The sequence below is a fragment of the Lepus europaeus genome, chromosome 20 (genome assembly GCF_033115175.1).
Source record: "Lepus europaeus isolate LE1 chromosome 20, mLepTim1.pri, whole genome shotgun sequence".
Classification (NCBI taxonomy): domain Eukaryota; kingdom Metazoa; phylum Chordata; class Mammalia; order Lagomorpha; family Leporidae; genus Lepus; species Lepus europaeus.
In genome coordinates, this window is record NC_084846.1 from 26,882,790 (window position 1) to 26,893,792 (window position 11,003).

Sequence of the window (11,003 nt, forward strand, 5' to 3'; positions counted from 1 at the left end):
TGTGGATTTTTATGGTGCTTTCAAGGAAGGGGCCCATGAGGGGGCCCAGTGCACTGCCCTAGGCCCTACAAAGCTGAAACAATGGGCAGGCCTGGTCTTCCCACTGCTCCTGGTGCTAGGGTTCCTGTGGAGTCAGATGAGGCAGGCATGCAGAAACATGCATGAACCGGTGTGTGTGCAGGGACCATGAAAACCAAGCACTTGCCCAGGACAGAAATTTCTCAAGTAAACAAGTTCCTGGCTTCTTTGATTCCTCTGTCTTTCTGTCTTTGTCTGTCTGTCTGTCTGTCTTGAAGGTTTGTTTCCACTTTCCTTGGGTAAATACTGTTGCCAACAATGTTGATACTATTCCATGCCAATGGTGGCAAAGACATGAGGTGACAGAAAACCTACCCCCAGAGTATAGGAAGGTAATTCAGTGTCGGGAAACTCGGAGACGATAGCTTTGCACAGTTGCGTTCCATTTTCCCACTTTATTTGTTTATCAGAGGTAGCTAGTAGATGTCTCCGGCAAAGACCACGGACGCACACAAAGCTGTGGCATGATGTTCTCAAGCAGACACTTGTCCCTTTCTTACTAGGTTCAGCGGAGTTCGAGAGGCTGATGCACATAAGGTAGGGACCAAAGGGGAAGAACTTGACTGGGGTTAATAGTGAAACCGGATTCTTGGCCGAGGATGAGAACTCTATCCTGATTGAATACGCTTCTGCACTGATGGGTTAAAGGATTTACCTGAGGCCAAGGTCACGGCTCCAATGTGCTAGATGTATCCAGGCTACCCATGCTCGGGGCTGGTAGGGGAGAGGGTTGGGGAGAGAAACTTTTAAAAAGACTTCACTAGACCAAGAGGAAGAGGAGATTTTTGGATAAGAGACCCAGACACTTGAGGGTCTTTTATCCACAAATACAGCTGAGCCAGCAGTGGGTGGGACATTGGGATTCTGTTTTTCCGCAGTTTTCGTAAATATAATCTCAATACCACTCTTTCCTTTCTTAGTAATTGCTGATCCCATTGCCTGCTGTGATCTCTTACAGGTCTGGTGCTGGACAGAGCGGGTGAGACTTGTGAGGAGTGATGCCCACAGTTCTGCTCTCTTCGTCCCTTTCACGGCCACAGCAGGGGTGAAAATTGGCATGGCCGCATTTTCATAGAATTCAATTCCATTATGTAAAATAGTTTTTCTATCAACCAGCCCCAGTTGTAGTTAACCAGTCCTTATCTTGATTCTCATACTCTGCAAAGATGACTAAAGCTAGTTCTTCCAAGAGGTCAAGTTTAGAACACAGGGATAGGCCGGCGCCGCGGCTCAATAGGCTAATCCTCCACCTTGTGGCGCTGGCACACCAGGTTCTAGTCCTGGTCGGGGTGCTGGATTCTGTCCCGGTTGCCCCTCTTCCAGTCCAGCTCTCTGCTGTGGCCCAGGAGAGCAGTGGAGGATGGCCCAAGTGCTTGGGTCCTGCACCCCATGGGAGACCAGGAGAAGCACCTGGCTCCTGCCATCAGATCAGCACTGTGTGCTGACTGCGGCGGCCATTGGAGGGTGAACCAACAGAAAAGGAAGACCTTCTCTCTCTCTCACTGTCCACTCTGCCTGTCAAAAAAAAAAAAGGAACACAGTAATAGCTAGACTGGTGATCTTAAAACCGGATCTTAAGACAACATTGTAAATTACTCTGATTTACATTTTACTTTCTAAAAATCAAAGATTCTTCCACAGTGTGGTCTTAGAAATTACTGTTAGGGCATACCTATGGCGATGGTGAGCTTAATCCTACTCAAGATTTACCTGGATACCCAACAAAATACCTGTATATGTGCAGTAGAACGTGAGGCTGCCTTCATCTTGTTATATTCTTTGCTTTTAGAGACGTGGTTTTGTGTATTTTATACACGTACCAGTTGTTCCATAATCATTTTAGGGATTACATTTGATCCTTTGGGCAGAGAACAGGTCGGCAGGTTTGAGAGATGAAGGCAAGGTTGACTGCCAAGGGGCACGAGGGAGTTTCTTGAGTGGGTCCTTTATTCTGCAATTCTATATCTTGGTCATGGTGGTGATTACATTTGTCTCACACTTCAGGTGAATTCCCCTGAATGTAAATTCATACTTCAATAAACTTTTGAAAACAACTTTCTGGCATCTTTTGGATGTTTCCATTGAAATATGTGGGGGGACTGGAACTGTGGTGCAGTGGGTTAGAGCCCCGGCCTGCATCCCATATGGGCATCGAGTTCTGGCTGCTCCACTTCTGATCCAGCTCTCTATTATGGCCTGGGAAAGCAGTGGAAGATGGCCAAGTGCTTGGGCCCCTCCACCCATGTGGGAGACCCGGAAGAAGCTCTTGGCTCCTGGCTTTGGATCAGCTCAGCTCTGGCCAGTGCGATCATTTGGGGAGTGAACCAGTGGAATGGAAGACTTCTCTCTGTAACTTTCAAATAAATAATTTTTTTTTTTTTTTGGACAGGCAGAGTGGATAGTGAGAGAGAGAGACAGAGAGAAAGGTCTTCCTTTTTGCCGTTGGTTCACCCTCCAATGGCCAGCGCGCTGTGGCCGGTGCACCACGCTGATCCAAAGCCAGGAGCCAGGTGCTTCCCCTGGTCTCCCATGCAGGTGCAGGGCCCAAGGACTTGGGCCATCCTCCACTGCACTCCCGGGCCATAGCAGAGAGCTGGCCTGGAAGAGGGGCAACCGGGACAGAATCCGGCGCCCTGACTGGAACTAGAAGAACTCGGTGTGCTGGCGCTGCAAGGTGGAGGATTAGCCTAGTGAGCTGCGGTGCCGGCTTTCAAATAAATAATTCTTAAAAATACATGGGGAGGTGGTTTGGGGTCACCACTGACATGTTAAAAGCAGGAAAAATGCATGAAAATCACCTTTGAGGTCAAAGTAGCATAAGAGGCCACTGAGAAGTAGGAGTAGAAAGAAGCCACGAAGGGTTTTAAAGATGGGAGAAGCATTTGCACGATGTTTCCTGGTGACCCACATCCAGTATCCTGAGTTCAGTTTCTGGCTCTAAACATTCCAGCCTCGGGCTGCTACACAGCCTGGGAGGTAGCAGGTGATGGCCACTTGGATCCTGGCTGCCCGGGTGGGAGACCTGGATGGAGTTCCTAGCTCGCAGGAGCATTTGGGGAATAAGGCAGTGGATGGAGAGAAGAGGCTGATCTGTGTGGGTGAACCATGGGTGTTACTCTGTCCTCACTGGCTGCAGTCTGAATCCACTGTGGGCTGGGATTTTGCCCTCACACTCTTGACGGTGCTTATCCGGCTTGCCACAAGGTGCGGAAGTGCAGGCTCAGCTAACTGCACACTCCTGGGTCCTGGCAGCCTTGCCTGCCTTTCTAAGCAGGTTTAGGATGGCCTTGGCTGACGCGGGTTGGGCAGGGAATTAGGGGAGTAAAAGAAACTTGCAGATGTTGATGAGTTGGGCTTGGGTGGATCCCCACCTGAGGCCATTCGAGTCCTAGGGTTGACTGGAAGGCTGGCTGACTGCTCTCTCCCGGGTTAAGGATGCCTCTGTCTGGAAGAAGGGATGGGTTCACACATGGCTGTGACTCATTCTTTCCTGTAGTTAATAGTCTAATCACAGGACCTGTGGCATCCTGCCCTGGTGGCCAAGGCTACGAGCTCAATTGTGCCATCCAGCCTGCGAGAGCAAGCAGGACTTCTACCAGTGCCCCTTACGACTCAAGCTTTGATAGCTTCCTTGCTGTACTGTGCCTCACCAAATCCCCATCCCTGTACCTTAGCAATACAGAATTGCCCAGTAGCTCAGATGAGAAAGCATCCCCAAAGGACGTGGAGTGCGTGTTTGCACTCAGTACACCCACTCCCCAGCACCAAGCCCTGCCCCCGGCCCTGGCACAACACAGAGGCTCTGTTACACTGAGCAGGGCTGAAGCAGGAAGGGGAAGACACCAACAGGAAGACTAAACCGGCCGACCACTTGTGCTCACGCGCCTGTAAGAGAAGTGAAGAAAAGCTCAAGGGGAGTGAAATGTTTTCAAGAGCACTTACGAATTCCAAGTGAGGAGCCTGGGCACCAAAAGACTCTTTTACGAAACCATAATTAGAATACAAATGCTATGCCAATGGTTATGATGTCACTGGAAATACTAAACTGAAGAGCTCCAATCACTGACCTTCCTAGATAAAGTGACCAAACTCATCCAGCGTCACAGTAACCGCGCTGTGTCAGTTCAGGTAGACACAGTTTGATTTCCACAATGGGCATACTGGGGCAGGCATTCAGCTCCGTGGTAGTTAGGATGCTGGTTGAGGGGCCTGTGTCTTGTTAGACTCCTGGATTCAATTTCTGGCTCTGGCTCCTGGGTCCAGCTTCCTGCTCCTGTGGACCCTAAGGGACAGCACTGATGGATCCCAGTAGTCGGGTCCCTGTCCCCCACTTGGGAAACCTGGATTGAGTTCCTGGCCCTTAGCAGTCATTTGGGAGGTGGGCTAGTGGATGGGGGTTTGTTCTTTCTTTCTCAAATGATTTTTAAAAAATTATTCTAAATAAGCATATCCCATTTGGCTATACTTATATTCCTAAGTACTTATATGCTTATAGACTTATATTCCTAAGTACTAAGTACAAGTAATTTTGTTTAAAGTAAGCTGCCACTGTGGCGCAGTGGGTTAATGCCCTGGCCTGAAGCGCCAGCATCCCATATGGGCGCTAGTTCGAGACCCAGCTGCTCCACTTCTGATCCAGCTCTCTGCCATGGCCTGGGAAAGCAGTAGAAGATGGCCCAAGTCCTTGGGCCCCTGAACCCATATGGGAAGACCTAGAGGAAGCTCTTGGCTCCTGGCAGCTGTTGTAGCCAATTGGGGCATGAACCAGCGGATGGAAGACGTCTCTCTCTCTGCCTCTCCTCTCTCTGTGTAACTCTGACTTTCAAATAAGTAAATAAATCTGGCCCGTGCCGGGGCTCAATAGGCTAATCCTCTGCCTGCGGCACCGGCACACCGGGTTCTAGTCCTGGTCGGGGCGCTGGATTCTGTCCCGGTTGCCCCTCTTCCAGGCCAGCTCTCTGCTGTGGCCCAGGAAGGCATTGGAGGATGGCCCAAGTGCTTGGGCCCTGCACCTGCATGGGAGACCAGGAGAAGCACCTGGCTCCTGGCTTCAGATCAGCGCAGTGCGCCGGCCGCAGCACGCTGGCCATTGGAGGGTGAACCAACGGCAAAAGGAAGACCTTTCTCTCTCTCACTGTCCACTCTGCCTGTCAAAAAAAATAATAAATAAATAAATATTTTTTTAAAAAAGAGTAAGCAATTCTTTGCAATTCAAATGACTACACTAAACTCATTATTTTTGAGGATCCTAAAACCTTGAATACTTAATTACACTATTTGACCAGTATCTGTTGTCCTACTGTGTGTCAAGTCCTGTGGGAGAGACAGTCCCTTCCTTCCTGGAGCTAACACAGTGTGGCTTACCCATGTGTACTGTGTGAGATGCCCTGCTTAGTGTGTACTCCGGGTGACTTCTGTTAGAAGGAGTACTATCACTTAGTAGCTGAGTCAATATCTAAAATACTCAATTCCTAGAACAAACTGAGGAGACTTATCTGAGGACACTTCAAAAAGCTTATGGAGCATAGAATTAAAAGATGAGTTTATTTTGGTGCAAAAAAATTGAAATCTGTGCATAGCTTTTTCATAATATGCATTTTCCACGAACTTTTCAAATATCCCCCTCCTATCTATTTATACCCACCACCACATTCCCAAAATGGCTTAGTGTGGTGTATCAGCAAGTCTGCAACAACACAATAAATAGGAGAAAGAATGGAAGCTCAGTGGGAAGAGAGCAGGAAGATGGAACCAAACCATCAGACCACATGCAGTGGGCTCCAGCAAAGAGCCAACTGGGGTTAAAGCCCTGGCCTGAAGTGCCGGCATCCCATAAGGGCACTGGTTCGAGTCCCAGCTGTTCCTCTTCTGACCTAGCTCTCTGCTATGGCCCGGGAAAGCATTAGAAGATGGCCCAAGTCCTTGGGCCCCTGCACCCACATGGGAGACCCGGAGGAAGCTCCTGGCTCCTGGCTTCAGATTGGCACAGCTCCTAGCCGTTGCGGCCATCTGGGAAGTGAACCAGCAGATGGAAGACCTTTCTCTGTCTCTGCCTCTCTCTGCAGTTTGGACATGGCATAGGCAGAGAACTTTGCAGAATGGAAGGGGAGTGTTCATTTGCATTCTGGGCTCCCTGAACTGAAGTGAGATGCTTTTCCCATCGAGCTCTCAAGTACTTTGAGGGAAGAAGCAGAACACAACAGGTGTTTAGATGACTAAATAGGGAGCTAGTGAAAGTGGAAGAAGATGCACTTAGCTCTACAGCTGACCAGGAGCCTGGGCCAACTCAGCTGACTGCCAGGCCAAAGCCAGGGCTAACATTTCTCAGAGGACAGCCAGGCTCAGAGGTTATACAGATCAACAGCCTCTGTGTGTGTGTGTGTGTGTGTGTGTGAGAGAGAGAGAGAGAGAGAGAGAGAGAGGGAGAGAGAGAAGTGTATTTTTATTTTGTAGTCATAAATATTGCCATTCCAAAATTCACCTTGTATTTCTATACTGGAAAGTTGTTTTTTTTTTTTTTTTTTTTTTTTACAGGCAGAGTGAATAGTGAGAGAGAGAGACAGAGAGAAAGGTCTTCCTTTTTGCCGCTGGTTCACCCTCCAATGGCCGCTGCGGCCGGCGCATCTCGCTGATCCAAAGGCAGGAGCCAGGTGCTTCTCCTGGTCTCCCATGCGGGTGCAGGGCCCAAGCACTTGGGCCATCCTCCACTGCCTTCCGGGGCCATAGCAGAGAGCTGGCCTGGAAGAGGGGCAACCGGGACAGAATCCGGCGCCCCGACCGGGACTAGAACCCGGCACCGCAAGGCGGAGGATTAGCCTGTTAAGCCACGGCGCCGGCCAATACTGGAAAGTTCTGATTCCAGTATTTTGTTATAACATTGTGATTGAGCACAATCTGGGATTACACAACCCTCACCAGAAGGTCCCCTGGTGGAGATTATCTGTACTGCAAGGAGCCAGTTGCCTGGAGGAGTCCTCCATAGTTACATTGTCTGCATCCCCAGGAGGATGGCTCCACACCAATCTGTTAGAGATAAAATCAATTACATTGATTATAGCTGGAGGATATATTGGAAATTGGGTTAATTTAATGGCATTTTTATTAAAAATTTTTAAAAATATTTTATTATTTATTTAAAAGTTAGAGTTACACAGAGAGAGAAGGAGAGGCAGAGAGAGACGTCTTCCATCTGCTGGCTCACTCCCCAGTTGGCCTCAACGGCTGGAGCTGTGCTGATCTGAAGCCAGGAGCTTCTTCCTGGTCTCCCACGCAGGTGCAGGGGCCCAAGGACTTGGGCCATCTACTACTGCTTTCCCAGGCTATAGCAGAGAGCTGGATCAGAAGTGGAGCAGTGTCCATATGGGCTATCAGCACTGCCGGCAGCAGTTTTACCCACTATGCCACAGCACCACCACCACCCCCCCTTTGTAAAGATTTTATTTATTTATTTGAAAGTCTGAGTTACAGAAAGAGAAGAGAAGAGAAGAGAAGAGAAGAGAAGAGAAGAGAAGAGGAGAGAGAGAGAGAGAGAGAGAGAGAGAGAGAAGCCTTCTTTCCACTGGTTCACTACCCAAATGGCTGAAATGGCTAGGACTGGGCCAGGCCAAAGCTGGGAGCCAAGAGTTTCTTCCAGGTTTCCCATGTGGGTTCAAGGGCCCAAGGACTTGGGCCATCCTCCACTACTTTCTTAGACCATCAGCAGGGGAGCTGGATCAGAAGTGGAGCAGCTGGGACTCAAATCAGTGCCCAGATGGGATGCCGACACTCTAGATGGTGGCTTAACCCACTGTGCTACAGTGCTGGCCCGGCATAAGCCCTGGCCTCAGACACATCTCAGAGTAATCATGGAAATATGCAAATAAGCCCCCATCTGTTTATAGGGCCTTGAGGGAAAAAGGAGTAAGATTTGCACTGAAAATGCAAAATTTACCGACAAGCAGGGATTTTTTTTTTTTTTAAGGGCTGAAGATGCAGGGGCAGGGAGCCAGTAGCACTTGGAAGACTTCACATAAATACGTCCACAATCAAGCTGCTCATACTCTGGAGAGTTTAAGTTAAAGGCTTCAGAATGCTTCTATTGAACGCCCCTGTGCTTGTCCTACTCCGCAAACATTTGGGTATTTGTTAGAATCCCCTGGGACCAAAGGATGTTGTACTCTCCATCTCATCAAAGCAGTGAAGAAGCCACAGGGAGCATAGCTCCGGTTCCTGGTCCAGTTGGTTTGGGGTGTGTGGTGTGTAGAGGGAGGGGTAGTGTGTCTGTGTGCAGTGTGCATGTGTGCTATGTGACATGGGGTGTGTGGTGTGTGTGATTTGTGTGGGGGGTGTGCTATGTGTGTGGTGTGTGTATGTCGTGGGGGGAAGGGGTGGTGTGTGGGGTATGTGTGCTATGTGTGTAGTGTGTGTATGTCATGGGGGAAAGGGGCGGTGTGTATGTGTGGTGTGATGTGGGATGTGTGTGCTGTGTCTGCTGTGCGTGTGGTGTGCTGTGTGTGATTTGTGTGTGTATGGTGGGTCGGATGTGTGTGCTATTTGTGTAGTGTGTGTATGTCATGGGGGAAAGGGGCGGTGTGTATGTGTGGCATGATGTGGGGTGTGTGTGCTGTGTCTGCTGTGTGTGTGGTGTGGTGTGTGTGATTTGTGTGTGTGTGCTATGTGTATGTCGGGGGGAGGGGCGGTGTCTGTGTCTGTGTCTGGAAATCTGTGGTTTACAGATTCTCTATGGAAGGTGAGCACCAAGAATATCCCCAGAATCTGTGTGAAGTGCTCTATTAAAAACCCACCGTATGTCAAGCAAAATGTTCTGCAGAATTCTCATTATCGCTTAAGCAGATTGGGGTGAGGTCCCCTCCTGCAGTTTTCTTGCTTCTGAGAATGACTTTTGTCTTTTGATTCTTGCACAATCAGTGAGTTCTTCCCCTGGGTCTTGCATTTCTCTGAAGCAGCAGCTCCTAATGGATGAGGGGTGAGTGACAAACGTGCCCCCTCAGGGACATTTGGCAGTGCTTGGGGGGAGGAGATGCCACCAGCATCCAGTGGCTGGAGGCCAGAGGTGCAGCACAGTGTCCCACAATGCAGGGGACAGAGGTGGAGCAGTGCTTAGAAATGTTCTCCACGCCCACCTGCTCAGGTGCCACCGAGCAAGGACCTGCCAGGCTGTCCCCAGGTATGATTTCCCTGCACACAGAAAAATGCTCCATGCTATGAAGCCCTGGGGGAATCTATAGGCAGCTAAATCTGGTCATTTATAAGATGGTATTTCATTATCCACTTGGGCTAAGAGGTAGACAGGTTTTCTTCTGGGCTCCTCTGGAAACCAGTTTTCATGCGGATAGTGCTTGTGGAACTGGTCTGTGACCACCGCGGTGAAGCCTGCCCTGGCCTGGGGAGCGACTCCCTGTGCAGAACTCTGAGTGCAGGAACCTTGCAGCCACGGCTCTCTCATGGTCTGATTCTCCTGCAGAGAGCTGCAGCCCTAGTGAGGGACGCTCAAGAACCTGAAACCCCAGCGATCGAACCTCAACCGCCACTGTGATTCAAACAGTGTGTGACTTGGAGGCTCTGAGTCCAGGGGCCTTCATGCTGGGGCAGTCCCATGGCCACAGAGATGCGGGCACCGCAGTGGAGCTGCAGCCGGAGTGAGAGTCACCAGGTGCACCGGATGGAGGACTGAGCCAGAGTTCCCAGCACTGAGACCCAAAGCTTACACCTGTTCACATAAGGAAAGACCAGCACATGCCCCCTGGCTGCAAACATGATGGAGACCACCGCAGCAACAGCATGACCAAGACCAAGTGCATCAGGTCCCTGAGGAGGTCCAGGGAGCACTGGGTGCCACTCACAGCCCCTCCCTCTGCTTCTGGAACATTCTCCTGGAGAGGCTGGGTCAGGGTGAGGTCAAAGAACCAGAGGCCTGCAAGAGGGCAGGGTAGGAGGACAACAGCCCTGGTCCACATCAGAGGACTCGCTGGAGATCGCTGGCTCAGGCATGGACTCCGGGTGTGAGTGAGATTTACTGAGAGTCCTGTTGCTCAGCTTGCTTGTCTATGAAAAGGGACCATCTCAGATGCTGTCTCTTTGGAGGATGCCATGAGCTAGCGCTGGACCCTGTGTGGGACCCTGCCTGGCCATCCGGGCATGGCAGTCACTGTCGGAATCTGTGGCGTTGTGCTCCCCTCTGGCATTGCTGTCACCACCAGCAGCAGCACCAGAGCCCCTGGAACTTTGTTCTGCACATCGTTACAGTAGGCCTCCGCTTCACTGCAGAAATGTCCAAGACAGAGTAAAATCAGGCATGACATGGCCGTGCAGTGGGGCAAGCCTCCACGTGCAAGACCAGCAGCGCATATCAGCTTTCAGTCCTGGCTGCTCTGCTTCCGACCCAGCTCCCTGCTGATGTACCCAGGAAGGCAAATGCTTGAGTCTTGTCCCCACTGGCACCTGCTCCCAGCTTCTGCGGGCCTTCTGGATGCTCCCTGAGATCCAGCTCTGGCCTCACAGAGACCTCCTGGCTGCTGCTGTCCTCTTCCCGGGACCTAGAGCTGAAGTCAAGAAATTGTTCCGAAAGGCAGGAGCATGGTGCAGCCGTGAAGACCCTGCCCGAGTTGACTGCATCCCACGTCAAAGTGTCTGGGTTCGAGTTCTAGCTCTACTTTCAACTCCAGCTTCCTGCTAACACACACCATGGGAGGCAGCAGGTGATGGCTCAAGTGGTGGGGTCTCAGATGCCCCCCTGGAGGACTTGGGTTGAGGTCCTGGATTCTTGTCCTCCTGTCCCAGACCTGGCTGTTGTAGGCATTCAGGGGGGAGTGAACCCGCAGAAGGGACATTCGCTCCCTGTCTCTGCCTCTCTGCCTTTCAAAGAAGGAAAAAGTTATATAAACCAGATACCATCTGGAGATGATACACTGTGTGCTCCGATGTCT

The 11,003-nt window shown here is 50.6% G+C and overlaps 1 non-coding gene across 1 annotated transcript; it reads left to right on the forward strand.

Annotated features, from left to right (window-relative positions):
- The first annotated feature begins 668 nt into the window (after nucleotides 1–668).
- Nucleotides 669–742, forward strand: LOC133750127 (small nucleolar RNA SNORD93). The gene has a single exon (XR_009864648.1). It is a non-coding gene; the product is annotated as a small nucleolar RNA SNORD93 (small nucleolar RNA).
- Nucleotides 743–11,003: the final 10,261 nt, after the last annotated feature.